Here is a 16,976-nt window from a genome sequence, read left to right as displayed (position 1 = left end):
TTAGAAAACCACGTTCTTTGCTTTTCAAATATCTTTATATAATGCAATGGCTTTTAAAAACTAAGGGTATAAACATCTCACCGTAAACCGTAAATAGTTTACATTTTAAAGATCCAGAAACAGGCGCTCATACGAATAAAACAGAAACTACGTGGAAGCATAGTAAACACTTTTTGCCTGAATATTGTCGGTTAGCATTTGCAGTTCCACACGTTTTTTAATATGTTTTTCTAACATATAATACAAAATAATAAATATTATATTTTCTATTTTCAGCAAAAAAGATAATTTCATTGGGTACTTAAGCCATTACGTGTTTTATAAACCTTCCAAGCAAGGAAAGGATGATTTATTTAATCAGTTCTTAAAAGAAATTTCAGAAATTTCATTTGATGATGATTGATTCTGTAAAAAATCAAAATATACCAGACTTAGATGATAATGAAATTTAATAATAAAAACAAGTTAAACCAACGTACTGCGTGCAATAGTAATTTACTATATATTGTAAACACTGTCAGCGGCGGGGAGACATTTTTTACTGTTGCTGCATGTACTGTCTACATACCTGGTTTTAATACTGTCCACCTGACCGACTCGTGGAAGTTCTATGCCTAAAAAAATGATTTTTATGCATCATACAAATTCTTCTACAAATTCCCATTTGACAATGTAGAATAGATCCAATTAGATAAATTATTTATAATTTTTAAAATGAACATAGCAACGATTTAATGTTAATCATTACATTACCAATCTTTCCAGATATTAGTTTAAAACCATCACCAACTTTAATATCAACCGGGTTTTGTAGATTTTTGGATTCATAAAAGTACTCATCTGTGTTTATTATGTGATCCGAGCAACCACTATCTAGTAGCCATTTAATATTTCTACTTCTTCTATTTTGCTACTTTTCATTACTTCAACCTTGAATGAATTGTAATTTCTACTGTCATCTAGACTCGAATTTCCAGCCACTTTTCTATCGTGTCTATTTTGTATATGTTTGAAAAGGTTGCCTTTTGTAATAATTATTAAAGTTTTCTGGGCAGTAACGTTGGATGTGCCCTGACTTATTACACTGACTTAACATACCGCTTCAGTAGTCGTTGCACTGCTATGCTGATTATCCTTTGAATTGAGATACTTGTTCTGATTGCGTTGTACGTGTCGAAACCTATGACCTCTAGGATTTTTAGTTAAATTTGAACTAAAAGTGCGAGTGTAATTTCTGCTGTACTCAAAGTAGTAACTCTTACCGTTTCTCTTTTGATACTCTAACAGTAATTTAGATTTTACATACTCAACTGTTTTCTCCTTCGTTGGCAGTGCATCAATAATATCAACAATACGTGAGAAGTTAACGTTAATAACAGATAATTCAATTTATCCTCTTCATTCACAGTCTCACCAGTATTTTTGAGCCTATTTATATGCGTTTCAAATTCGTTAAAGAAGTCACTTGGATTTTCACCTTCTTTCATTTTTAATTCTAACAATCTTCTTTTACACAATAGCTTTACTGCACTGTTTTTAACTAGATAAATTTCGTCAAGCTTTGCAATCATATTTTTCGCAGTCGTTTCTGATATTATTAATTCTAACTGAGTGTTTGAAATACTGTTTACGATGTAACTTTTTGCTTTAATTCCCTTTTTTATTCCAATCTTCGACTCTTATTTCAGCCGGTCTTTCATCATGTAGAATAACCTCGTTACAGTCTTTCATTTCTAAAAATAAATTTAGCCTGAATTTCCAGTTCCATAAAATATTTGTAACATGAAATCGTCCTTTTTTTCACTTGCCATGCTTCTATCTTAGGTTATCTTCCTTTCACAACTAAATTTCTTTTCTTTACTGTTAACGAACAAACCACGGACCTCTGCTACCATGTTAAAATACTGTTTATATTATTTATTATAATGAATCTTGTTACAAAACAAACACACTTATTTTCCATTGTGAAAAGAAAACTTAAAAACTAAAAGAACATTCCTCGACGTGTGCTTCTCTCACAAACACACACACAAACACACACTCCTAAACACTAAAGAAACTAACGAATTTTAAGTCATATTTCTAACAATAACAGTAACAGTTTATAAAAAAATAACGAATTTCCACAGATGCATAGAAATGCATATCAATAATGTACTGAATTAGGCGAATCGAATAATGTATAACTCACCCCGATCCGTGAACGGGCCGTTTGCTAGGAATATAATTAATGTTCCATAACTTTTCAACAAAGTCTAAAATTTTTCCCAAGGGTTTTTGAATACCTATACACTGTATAGATATCCTGTTTCCTTCAACCGAACGACACGTGTCCCTAAAAAATATATTTATAAAGTAAGTCGGTCAAGTAGGAAGAATATTCAGATATTTAAGAATATGAATATATTGGTAAAAATATCCATTCCTCTTACCTTTATGTCCTGTGTATTGGATAATATAGATTTACATACTTTTACCGCTGAATTCGAAATTCTGAACTAAACATAGGTACAGGACTCGTCAAAACCGTTTTTCATTCTTTTTATAGTTTTATCTGTTTTCCAAAAAACAACCAATTAAATTAAGTTGCAAGAATGCAAAAGCGATAAAACTTACAGAGGCTTTAAATGTTTACTTAAGACTTTGCCTTTTGTAAAAACCGGCGATATTGACTGTGTGTGTGTGTGTGTGTAAATCGTCGTACGTTCGTGCCCGGTGCAGTAAAACACGTGCATCGATCTAGGTTACGTACGTTCCTCACGTGCCACTTTCTCAATCTATACTTTTAAATAAAAATTTTCGATGAGGTGCATTTGTAGCTATTACGTGTAGCATCATGAGCAAACTCTTAGAAAATCACTCCTACTCCTCGTTTGGACAGAATTTTTACTTTCATGATTTTAGCGAAAAGTCGTTTTCCTGCTCGGGGAACACATATGTACAGGGTGTTCGGCCACCCCTGGGAAAAATTTTAATGGGGGATTCTAGATGCCAAAATACGAAAATACAGACGAAAATCAAGAATACCAATTTGTTGATAGAGGCTACGTTAAAAAGTTATTAACAATTAAACTAAAAAATTTCAAATCGTTCTGGAAAAATTGTTATCGGTTGCGGGGGTCAATTACAATCATTTTTGGTGAATACACATACCTCCGAAATCTTACCCACTTTCGAGATAAAAATTCGAGAATGTGTGAAATTTGTTCGATGGAAAAGAAAAATTTCAAATCGTTTTGGAAAAATTATCTTCGGTTGCGGGGGTTACTTACAACCATTTTGGGTGAATCGTCATACCCCCCTAATCATGCGCATTTTCGAGAAAGAAATTCAGTACGGGCGGAACTTTAAACGTTAATAACTTTTTAATAAAGCCTCCATTAACAAATTGGTATTCTTGATTTTCGTCTTACTTTGGTCTCTAGAATCCCCCGGGAGAAATTGTAATGGGAGATTCTAGAGGTTAAAGTAGAACGAAAATCAAGAATACCAATTTGTTGATGGAGTAATACGATACTAAACAAGTTATTGACGTTTAAAGTTCCGCTCTTACTTTCGAATTTTTTTCTCGAAAATGCGCAGGATTTCGTATGTGGTATGTCTATTCACCGAAAATAATTGTAATTGACCCCCGAAACCGAAAGTAATTTTTTCAGAACGATTTGAAATTTTCTTTTTCTTTCGTCGAAAAATTTAGGCACTGCCTGTCGATTTTTCTTAAAAATTCCTTTCTGATTTTTATTCAGTTTGTAAAATAGTTGTTTAATAATACTCTTTGTGTAGGTACCCATGAGCTCTACTCGCGAAAAAAAAACGTTTCATTGGAATATATTCACTATTCACTATATCAGTAGGAGTTGCGGGGGCTGTTTGAAAATTTGACCAGTTATATGGGATTTTTCTCACTTTACGGGGTCAAGGAACAACTTTTCCAACATCTCTACATATTCTCCATTAAAATATGCGTTGTGTTGCTGTTTGAAACATTAAAATCGTTCGATCCGGCTGTCGACCAAAAAAAAAAAATGCTTGTTACTGACCCCTGCAACGAAAACTAATTCTTCCAAGACGATTCGAAATTCTTTTTTACTTGAATTCTTTTTGTCGAAACTGAGTAGGATTTCGGGGGTACGATTCTAACTGACCTCCGCGACCAAAAATAATTTTTTCAGAACGATTTGAAATTTTTTTATTTAATGTTATTAATAACTACTTTTTAACGAAACCTCAGTCGAAAAATTGATATTCTTAATTTTCGTCTTATTTTGGCTTCTAGAATCTCCCATTAAAATTTTTCCCAGGTGTGGCCAAACACCCTGTATATATTAAATCAATATTAATGAAATTACACCTTGACCGAATTCATTTCAATCCCCCCACACTAATACATATATTGTGTGTAGCCCATAAATGGTCGAGAATGGAGTCACCTATACTGGTTTCCTATACTGGTATTATTAGATGGTCGCAGGTCCTGCATAAATTTCAATTTACATAATTTTTGTTTTGAGTAAACTCATTTTACTTTTTTGTATATTATTACCTAATGCAACTCATATTTTCCAGCCATGCGATGTAGGAATATTTAGACGATTAAAAGTTGCATGGCGAAGGGTAGTGCAGGAACATTAGACAAAGTACGTAGGTAGACTAAACCCATTACGAAGGTGAATTTCGCACCAATATATCATACCATATATAAATTCCATGAAGAAGGAAATGCTTTTAAAGCTTGTGGTGGCCTATGACCGTTTAACTCAAATACAATTTACTAGACAAAACGTATTTCAGAAAGAAGAAAATAAATTAGAATTCATGTCGCCAGATGAAACTGACATCAATGACAGCAATATAGGTAGTTTTACATAGCATTCAAGAGCATATTCCAGATGATCTGAGAGGGGAACAATTTTCTTTTCTATATAGAAAATATTAAAATACAATCGGGACACAACTAAGACACAACACAAGACACAACTCGCAGAGAGAAAGCACTGCTGATGTTCAACGCAGTGCAGTTCATAGTAACAGTAAAACCAATACCAGTGTAGAAGACTAATTTAACAACGTTTCGCTAGAAGAAACTAATATATGATATACTGATCATTAATTAACTTTAATATTTCATGACAATGATGCTTTTACTTTTTTCTAATGGGAATTGTTTTGTTTCCGATGGTACTGAAATCAAACTACATTAATTCTACAACGTTACTTTACTTATTTTCTCGTAAAGACAAAGATTCTTCAGAATCTATTCTGGATAAACATTATCAACATTATCAAAAGATTGAAAAAACAACAAAGAAAAGAAAAGAAAAGAAAAGAAATATAGAAAGAGTGTGTGCAATCAAAGTTACATCAAAGACATGAAAATAGGCTCAGCTTGAAAAAATAGAAGCAATTGATAACCAGGAAAAAGAAAAACAAAGAATGAAAGAAGAACGATTAGAAAAGAAAAAAACAAGCCGAGAAATTAAAAGAAGAAAAGCTATTGAAAAAAGAAAGAAAAACAGAAAAATGAAAAGGAAAAGGAGAAAGAAAAGCAAGACGAAGAGAAGGAGAAATGTAAAACTCAAACTAAAAATAAAAATAAAGTTAAGAACGTGAAAAGAAAATAATAAATAATATTATTGTGTTGTTTTTACAGGGTGAATGTAGTAACTGAACCAGGTGGTTATGACTATGCAACATTTTTATTAGCATCTTTTTCAAACTCCACTTGGAACAACACTGTACGTATGTATGTATGGGATTATCAGGAACCGTGTTTGTTCGTTAATCGGCACACTCGTATTTATTTCGTTAAACACAGTCACACCTACTACGTACTTTTCTTCAATCTTTCTCTCTTCCGTGCTGTCTTTTCTCGCTTTCTGGGTTATTCACCCATCAGCTGTTCGGCCGTACGCTCGCCGCGTGTTGACGGCTTTTTCGGCGGTAACCGTCTTCGCTCGTGCAAGCTCGTGGACAGCGAACGATTCGCTGTTCGGCCAAAAATTCGTGCGCGATTTAATAATTTTCAACTGCACGGTTCCCTACATACAGGGTGTTCGGCCATCCATGGGAAAAATTTTAATGGGGGATTCTAGAGGTAAAAATAAGACGAAAATCAAGAATACCAATTTGTTGATGGAGGCACTGTTAAAAAGTTATTAATGTTTAAAGTTCCGCTCGTACTGAATTTTTTTCTCGAATATGCGCAAGATTTCGGGGGTATGTCTATACATAAAAAATGATTGTCACCGACCCTCGCAACTGAAAATAATTTTTCACAGAACGATTTGAAATCTTTTTTTTTTCATCGAAAAATATAGGCACCCGATTAGATTTTCGGTAAGGAATTTTTTCCTCGAAAGTGCGTAGGATTTCGGGGGTATGTGTAATGACCAAAAATGATTGTAATTGACCCCTGCAACCGAAAATAATTTTTTTAGAAAAATTTTTGAAAAATTTCTTTTTCGCCGAAAAATATCAACACATACTCGAATTTTTTTCTCGAAACTGAGTAGGATTTCGAATATATGTCTATTCACTGAAAATGCTTGTAATTGACCTCCGCAGCCGAAAATAATTTTTCCGGAACGATTTGAAATTTTTGAATTTAATTGTTAATAACTTTTTAACGAAGCCTCCATCAACAAATTGGTATTCTTGATTTTCGTCTTAGTTTGGCCTCTAGAATCTCCTATTAAAATGTTTCTCAGGGCTGGCCGAACACCCTGTATACTACTATGTTGGTTTGTTCCGGTTTGAATCACGCAGTAATGTGGGCCCACAAAGAAGCAGTCAATTAAACCTGATTTCGATCAATATTTTAGAGGATAACACCGGTTAGGTCTGGGTCAGGTCTGGGTTATGCCCGCATCTGGCTCATGATTATGCCTTCTTCGCATACTTGTTGGCCAGATCCTGGGTTTTTTTCGGGTTTGAATCACGTAGTAATGTGGTACCACACAGTAACAGTCCATTAAACCTGGATTCGGACAGTATTTTAGAGGATAACACCGGTTAAGTCTGGGTTAGGTCTGGGTTATGCCCGCATCTGGCTCATGATTTTGCCTTCTTCGCATACTTGTTGGCCAGATCCTGGGTTTTTTTCGGGTTTGAATCACGTAGTAATGTGGTATCACACAGAAACAGTCCATTAAACCTGGATTCGGACAGTATTTTAGAGGATAACACCGGTTAGGTCTGGGTTAGGTCTGGGTTATGCCCGCATCTGGCTCATGATTTCGCCTTCTTCGCATACGTGTTGGCCACGTGTTGGCGATAAAACTGTAAGATAAAGGATGAATTAAGTTCCAAGTCCCTAAAATTTTCCAAATCATAGATTTAAAAATGATTTAGATATTTACATGATTTTAGTGTGGGTATTTATACAAGTATGTAAATCTCTATTTATGCATAACATGTTACCCCTAAATGGGCAAGTTAATGAATTATATACATGTTAATTGTATAATAATAACCCTTTGTTCCTCATAAAAATTCACAACTGAATTGCTATCATTCTAAAAAAATCCATCCCAAAATATATTATCAAAACTAGTAATAAATTATTTGAACAAGGTGATAACAGATTTGAAATATTTAATAAAATTTAAATACCAGAGATTGATAGTATTAATAAAAGATAATATTAATACTATTTTGACACTGTTATTTGATTTTAATATTAATTATAGATACTTTGATTATTGATTTATTAAAACATAAAGTTAATGAAGTCCCAGTAGATTATAAATATTTTAAAGAGCATGAATTAGCATAGAATTTCATAAAAAATTTGATGAGTGATAGAAGTAACTTGAATAATCTGAATTTTGTAGCTTTTACTATATCTTTGGATATGGAATCACAGATTCATTTTATTAATAAAAATAGAGATAGTACTGATGATTTACTCAGGCTCGTTAAAGTAAGTGGGCCAAGTGGGAAGAATATTAAGATAGATGGATAGATATTGGTAAAAGTATTCTTCTTGTCCTTATATAGGAAATCTTTAATATTACAAATAAACTCTTTCTGTAAAATCTTGAACTTATCATTATAATTTATAGAATTAAAGTCAACGCATCTAATAATGAAAGTGAACTGAAGTATTTTATAGACTTGTCAAGAACGTTTTTTGGTATATTCCTAGCAAACGACCCGTTCAACGATCGGGATGAGTTATACGTAATTCGATTCGTCTAATTCAGTATATTATTTCATTAGTATATGCATTTCATTATCTGCGGAAATTCGGTATTTTTACAAAGTAACTAAGTATTTTAAATATATTCTGATAGGTTCACAGGTGGAAACAAGTGACTGTCGTTACCTGTGTTCAAAATGCCAGCTAGTAAAATGCTAATTTGTTAACAATAACATTTGTTGAATGAAATTTCTGCTATTTCTGCAAATATCTCATTGAATAAATCACCATCTTTCTATTATATATACATTTACTAAATACATAATGGCTCAGGTATCCAATGAAGTTACTCTTATTGGAAATATAAAATATTGATAGTATTATATGTTAGAAAAAAGTGGTGTCTTCAATTTAATTCATGTAAGCATCAGTAATGAGATCTTGAAAATTGACGCTGTGATTAATTTTCAAATGGCCTCTGTGCCATTATTTCTACAACAAAATGTTGATTCATCAGTCTCTATCCACTCTACCCTTCCACAATTGCTGCGCAGTATTTTTATTTAATGTTAGTTATATAATATATCACGACATTGCTCATAATTATATGTTAGCATATATGGTAATTTTAAAACAATATCTGTAACTGAGTTTGTTTTTAGAAAACCACGTTCTTTGCTTTTCAAATATCTTTATATAATGCAATGGCTTTTAAAAACTAAGGGTATAAACATCTCACCGTAAACCGTAAATAGTTTACATTTTAAAGATCCAGAAACAGGCGCTCATACGAATAAAACAGAAACTACGTGGAAGCATAGTAAACACTTTTTGCCTGAATATTGTCGGTTAGCATTTGCAGTTCCACACGTTTTTTAATATGTTTTTCTAACATATAATACAAAATAATAAATATTATATTTTCTATTTTCAGCAAAAAAGATAATTTCATTGGGTACTTAAGCCATTACGTGTTTTATAAACCTTCCAAGCAAGGAAAGGATGATTTATTTAATCAGTTCTTAAAAGAAATTTCAGAAATTTCATTTGATGATGATTGATTCTGTAAAAAATCAAAATATACCAGACTTAGATGATAATGAAATTTAATAATAAAAACAAGTTAAACCAACGTACTGCGTGCAATAGTAATTTACTATATATTGTAAACACTGTCAGCGGCGGGGAGACATTTTTTACTGTTGCTGCATGTACTGTCTACATACCTGGTTTTAATACTGTCCACCTGACCGACTCGTGGAAGTTCTATGCCTAAAAAAATGATTTTTATGCATCATACAAATTCTTCTACAAATTCCCATTTGACAATGTAGAATAGATCCAATTAGATAAATTATTTATAATTTTTAAAATGAACATAGCAACGATTTAATGTTAATCATTACATTACCAATCTTTCCAGATATTAGTTTAAAACCATCACCAACTTTAATATCAACCGGGTTTTGTAGATTTTTGGATTCATAAAAGTACTCATCTGTGTTTATTATGTGATCCGAGCAACCACTATCTAGTAGCCATTTAATATTTCTACTTCTTCTATTTTGCTACTTTTCATTACTTCAACCTTGAATGAATTGTAATTTCTACTGTCATCTAGACTCGAATTTCCAGCCACTTTTCTATCGTGTCTATTTTGTATATGTTTGAAAAGGTTGCCTTTTGTAATAATTATTAAAGTTTTCTGGGCAGTAACGTTGGATGTGCCCTGACTTATTACACTGACTTAACATACCGCTTCAGTAGTCGTTGCACTGCTATGCTGATTATCCTTTGAATTGAGATACTTGTTCTGATTGCGTTGTACGTGTCGAAACCTATGACCTCTAGGATTTTTAGTTAAATTTGAACTAAAAGTGCGAGTGTAATTTCTGCTGTACTCAAAGTAGTAACTCTTACCGTTTCTCTTTTGATACTCTAACAGTAATTTAGATTTTACATACTCAACTGTTTTCTCCTTCGTTGGCAGTGCATCAATAATATCAACAATACGTGAGAAGTTAACGTTAATAACAGATAATTCAATTTATCCTCTTCATTCACAGTCTCACCAGTATTTTTGAGCCTATTTATATGCGTTTCAAATTCGTTAAAGAAGTCACTTGGATTTTCACCTTCTTTCATTTTTAATTCTAACAATCTTCTTTTACACAATAGCTTTACTGCACTGTTTTTAACTAGATAAATTTCGTCAAGCTTTGCAATCATATTTTTCGCAGTCGTTTCTGATATTATTAATTCTAACTGAGTGTTTGAAATACTGTAACTTTTTGCTTTAATTCCCTTTTTTATTCCAATCTTCGACTCTTATTTCAGCCGGTCTTTCATCATGTAGAATAACCTCGTTACAGTCTTTCATTTCTAAAAATAAATTTAGCCTGAATTTCCAGTTCCATAAAATATTTGTAACATGAAATCGTCCTTTTTTTCACTTGCCATGCTTCTATCTTAGGTTATCTTCCTTTCACAACTAAATTTCTTTTCTTTACTGTTAACGAACAAACCACGGACCTCTGCTACCATGTTAAAATACTGTTTATATTATTTATTATAATGAATCTTGTTACAAAACAAACACACTTATTTTCCATTGTGAAAAGAAAACTTAAAAACTAAAAGAACATTCCTCGACGTGTGCTTCTCTCACAAACACACACACAAACACACACTCCTAAACACTAAAGAAACTAACGAATTTTAAGTCATATTTCTAACAATAACAGTAACAGTTTATAAAAAAATAACGAATTTCCACAGATGCATAGAAATGCATATCAATAATGTACTGAATTAGGCGAATCGAATAATGTATAACTCACCCCGATCCGTGAACGGGCCGTTTGCTAGGAATATAATTAATGTTCCATAACTTTTCAACAAAGTCTAAAATTTTTCCCAAGGGTTTTTGAATACCTATACACTGTATAGATATCCTGTTTCCTTCAACCGAACGACACGTGTCCCTAAAAAATATATTTATAAAGTAAGTCGGTCAAGTAGGAAGAATATTCAGATATTTAAGAATATGAATATATTGGTAAAAATATCCATTCCTCTTACCTTTATGTCCTGTGTATTGGATAATATAGATTTACATACTTTTACCGCTGAATTCGAAATTCTGAACTAAACATAGGTACAGGACTCGTCAAAACCGTTTTTCATTCTTTTTATAGTTTTATCTGTTTTCCAAAAAACAACCAATTAAATTAAGTTGCAAGAATGCAAAAGCGATAAAACTTACAGAGGCTTTAAATGTTTACTTAAGACTTTGCCTTTTGTAAAAACCGGCGATATTGACTGTGTGTGTGTGTGTGTGTAAATCGTCGTACGTTCGTGCCCGGTGCAGTAAAACACGTGCATCGATCTAGGTTACGTACGTTCCTCACGTGCCACTTTCTCAATCTATACTTTTAAATAAAAATTTTCGATGAGGTGCATTTGTAGCTATTACGTGTAGCATCATGAGCAAACTCTTAGAAAATCACTCCTACTCCTCGTTTGGACAGAATTTTTACTTTCATGATTTTAGCGAAAAGTCGTTTTCCTGCTCGGGGAACACATATGTACAGGGTGTTCGGCCACCCCTGGGAAAAATTTTAATGGGGGATTCTAGATGCCAAAATACGAAAATACAGACGAAAATCAAGAATACCAATTTGTTGATAGAGGCTACGTTAAAAAGTTATTAACAATTAAACTAAAAAATTTCAAATCGTTCTGGAAAAATTGTTATCGGTTGCGGGGGTCAATTACAATCATTTTTGGTGAATACACATACCTCCGAAATCTTACCCACTTTCGAGATAAAAATTCGAGAATGTGTGAAATTTGTTCGATGGAAAAGAAAAATTTCAAATCGTTTTGGAAAAATTATCTTCGGTTGCGGGGGTTACTTACAACCATTTTGGGTGAATCGTCATACCCCCCTAATCATGCGCATTTTCGAGAAAGAAATTCAGTACGGGCGGAACTTTAAACGTTAATAACTTTTTAATAAAGCCTCCATTAACAAATTGGTATTCTTGATTTTCGTCTTACTTTGGTCTCTAGAATCCCCCGGGAGAAATTGTAATGGGAGATTCTAGAGGTTAAAGTAGAACGAAAATCAAGAATACCAATTTGTTGATGGAGTAATACGATACTAAACAAGTTATTGACGTTTAAAGTTCCGCTCTTACTTTCGAATTTTTTTCTCGAAAATGCGCAGGATTTCGTATGTGGTATGTCTATTCACCGAAAATAATTGTAATTGACCCCCGAAACCGAAAGTAATTTTTTCAGAACGATTTGAAATTTTCTTTTTCTTTCGTCGAAAAATTTAGGCACTGCCTGTCGATTTTTCTTAAAAATTCCTTTCTGATTTTTATTCAGTTTGTAAAATAGTTGTTTAATAATACTCTTTGTGTAGGTACCCATGAGCTCTACTCGCGAAAAAAAAACGTTTCATTGGAATATATTCACTATTCACTATATCAGTAGGAGTTGCGGGGGCTGTTTGAAAATTTGACCAGTTATATGGGATTTTTCTCACTTTACGGGGTCAAGGAACAACTTTTCCAACATCTCTACATATTCTCCATTAAAATATGCGTTGTGTTGCTGTTTGAAACATTAAAATCGTTCGATCCGGCTGTCGACCAAAAAAAAAAAATGCTTGTTACTGACCCCTGCAACGAAAACTAATTCTTCCAAGACGATTCGAAATTCTTTTTTACTTGAATTCTTTTTGTCGAAACTGAGTAGGATTTCGGGGGTACGATTCTAACTGACCTCCGCGACCAAAAATAATTTTTTCAGAACGATTTGAAATTTTTTTATTTAATGTTATTAATAACTACTTTTTAACGAAACCTCAGTCGAAAAATTGATATTCTTAATTTTCGTCTTATTTTGGCTTCTAGAATCTCCCATTAAAATTTTTCCCAGGTGTGGCCAAACACCCTGTATATATTAAATCAATATTAATGAAATTACACCTTGACCGAATTCATTTCAATCCCCCCACACTAATACATATATTGTGTGTAGCCCATAAATGGTCGAGAATGGAGTCACCTATACTGGTTTCCTATACTGGTATTATTAGATGGTCGCAGGTCCTGCATAAATTTCAATTTACATAATTTTTGTTTTGAGTAAACTCATTTTACTTTTTTGTATATTATTACCTAATGCAACTCATATTTTCCAGCCATGCGATGTAGGAATATTTAGACGATTAAAAGTTGCATGGCGAAGGGTAGTGCAGGAACATTAGACAAAGTACGTAGGTAGACTAAACCCATTACGAAGGTGAATTTCGCACCAATATATCATACCATATATAAATTCCATGAAGAAGGAAATGCTTTTAAAGCTTGTGGTGGCCTATGACCGTTTAACTCAAATACAATTTACTAGACAAAACGTATTTCAGAAAGAAGAAAATAAATTAGAATTCATGTCGCCAGATGAAACTGACATCAATGACAGCAATATAGGTAGTTTTACATAGCATTCAAGAGCATATTCCAGATGATCTGAGAGGGGAACAATTTTCTTTTCTATATAGAAAATATTAAAATACAATCGGGACACAACTAAGACACAACACAAGACACAACTCGCAGAGAGAAAGCACTGCTGATGTTCAACGCAGTGCAGTTCATAGTAACAGTAAAACCAATACCAGTGTAGAAGACTAATTTAACAACGTTTCGCTAGAAGAAACTAATATATGATATACTGATCATTAATTAACTTTAATATTTCATGACAATGATGCTTTTACTTTTTTCTAATGGGAATTGTTTTGTTTCCGATGGTACTGAAATCAAACTACATTAATTCTACAACGTTACTTTACTTATTTTCTCGTAAAGACAAAGATTCTTCAGAATCTATTCTGGATAAACATTATCAACATTATCAAAAGATTGAAAAAACAACAAAGAAAAGAAAAGAAAAGAAAAGAAATATAGAAAGAGTGTGTGCAATCAAAGTTACATCAAAGACATGAAAATAGGCTCAGCTTGAAAAAATAGAAGCAATTGATAACCAGGAAAAAGAAAAACAAAGAATGAAAGAAGAACGATTAGAAAAGAAAAAAACAAGCCGAGAAATTAAAAGAAGAAAAGCTATTGAAAAAAGAAAGAAAAACAGAAAAATGAAAAGGAAAAGGAGAAAGAAAAGCAAGACGAAGAGAAGGAGAAATGTAAAACTCAAACTAAAAATAAAAATAAAGTTAAGAACGTGAAAAGAAAATAATAAATAATATTATTGTGTTGTTTTTACAGGGTGAATGTAGTAACTGAACCAGGTGGTTATGACTATGCAACATTTTTATTAGCATCTTTTTCAAACTCCACTTGGAACAACACTGTACGTATGTATGTATGGGATTATCAGGAACCGTGTTTGTTCGTTAATCGGCACACTCGTATTTATTTCGTTAAACACAGTCACACCTACTACGTACTTTTCTTCAATCTTTCTCTCTTCCGTGCTGTCTTTTCTCGCTTTCTGGGTTATTCACCCATCAGCTGTTCGGCCGTACGCTCGCCGCGTGTTGACGGCTTTTTCGGCGGTAACCGTCTTCGCTCGTGCAAGCTCGTGGACAGCGAACGATTCGCTGTTCGGCCAAAAATTCGTGCGCGATTTAATAATTTTCAACTGCACGGTTCCCTACATACAGGGTGTTCGGCCATCCATGGGAAAAATTTTAATGGGGGATTCTAGAGGTAAAAATAAGACGAAAATCAAGAATACCAATTTGTTGATGGAGGCACTGTTAAAAAGTTATTAATGTTTAAAGTTCCGCTCGTACTGAATTTTTTTCTCGAATATGCGCAAGATTTCGGGGGTATGTCTATACATAAAAAATGATTGTCACCGACCCTCGCAACTGAAAATAATTTTTCACAGAACGATTTGAAATCTTTTTTTTTTCATCGAAAAATATAGGCACCCGATTAGATTTTCGGTAAGGAATTTTTTCCTCGAAAGTGCGTAGGATTTCGGGGGTATGTGTAATGACCAAAAATGATTGTAATTGACCCCTGCAACCGAAAATAATTTTTTTAGAAAAATTTTTGAAAAATTTCTTTTTCGCCGAAAAATATCAACACATACTCGAATTTTTTTCTCGAAACTGAGTAGGATTTCGAATATATGTCTATTCACTGAAAATGCTTGTAATTGACCTCCGCAGCCGAAAATAATTTTTCCGGAACGATTTGAAATTTTTGAATTTAATTGTTAATAACTTTTTAACGAAGCCTCCATCAACAAATTGGTATTCTTGATTTTCGTCTTAGTTTGGCCTCTAGAATCTCCTATTAAAATGTTTCTCAGGGCTGGCCGAACACCCTGTATACTACTATGTTGGTTTGTTCCGGTTTGAATCACGCAGTAATGTGGGCCCACAAAGAAGCAGTCAATTAAACCTGATTTCGATCAATATTTTAGAGGATAACACCGGTTAGGTCTGGGTCAGGTCTGGGTTATGCCCGCATCTGGCTCATGATTATGCCTTCTTCGCATACTTGTTGGCCAGATCCTGGGTTTTTTTCGGGTTTGAATCACGTAGTAATGTGGTACCACACAGTAACAGTCCATTAAACCTGGATTCGGACAGTATTTTAGAGGATAACACCGGTTAAGTCTGGGTTAGGTCTGGGTTATGCCCGCATCTGGCTCATGATTTTGCCTTCTTCGCATACTTGTTGGCCAGATCCTGGGTTTTTTTCGGGTTTGAATCACGTAGTAATGTGGTATCACACAGAAACAGTCCATTAAACCTGGATTCGGACAGTATTTTAGAGGATAACACCGGTTAGGTCTGGGTTAGGTCTGGGTTATGCCCGCATCTGGCTCATGATTTCGCCTTCTTCGCATACGTGTTGGCCACGTGTTGGCGATAAAACTGTAAGATAAAGGATGAATTAAGTTCCAAGTCCCTAAAATTTTCCAAATCATAGATTTAAAAATGATTTAGATATTTACATGATTTTAGTGTGGGTATTTATACAAGTATGTAAATCTCTATTTATGCATAACATGTTACCCCTAAATGGGCAAGTTAATGAATTATATACATGTTAATTGTATAATAATAACCCTTTGTTCCTCATAAAAATTCACAACTGAATTGCTATCATTCTAAAAAAATCCATCCCAAAATATATTATCAAAACTAGTAATAAATTATTTGAACAAGGTGATAACAGATTTGAAATATTTAATAAAATTTAAATACCAGAGATTGATAGTATTAATAAAAGATAATATTAATACTATTTTGACACTGTTATTTGATTTTAATATTAATTATAGATACTTTGATTATTGATTTATTAAAACATAAAGTTAATGAAGTCCCAGTAGATTATAAATATTTTAAAGAGCATGAATTAGCATAGAATTTCATAAAAAATTTGATGAGTGATAGAAGTAACTTGAATAATCTGAATTTTGTAGCTTTTACTATATCTTTGGATATGGAATCACAGATTCATTTTATTAATAAAAATAGAGATAGTACTGATGATTTACTCAGGCTCGTTAAAGTAAGTGGGCCAAGTGGGAAGAATATTAAGATAGATGGATAGATATTGGTAAAAGTATTCTTCTTGTCCTTATATAGGAAATCTTTAATATTACAAATAAACTCTTTCTGTAAAATCTTGAACTTATCATTATAATTTATAGAATTAAAGTCAACGCATCTAATAATGAAAGTGAACTGAAGTATTTTATAGACTTGTCAAGAACGTTTTTTGGTATATTCCTAGCAAACGACCCGTTCAACGATCGGGATGAGTTATACGTAATT

This window comes from Colletes latitarsis, chromosome 12 (assembly GCF_051014445.1).
Source record: "Colletes latitarsis isolate SP2378_abdomen chromosome 12, iyColLati1, whole genome shotgun sequence".
NCBI classification, from domain to species: Eukaryota; Metazoa; Arthropoda; class Insecta; order Hymenoptera; family Colletidae; genus Colletes; species Colletes latitarsis.
The sequence above is the reverse complement of the archived record's forward strand: the minus strand, read 5'-3'. Positions refer to the sequence as shown.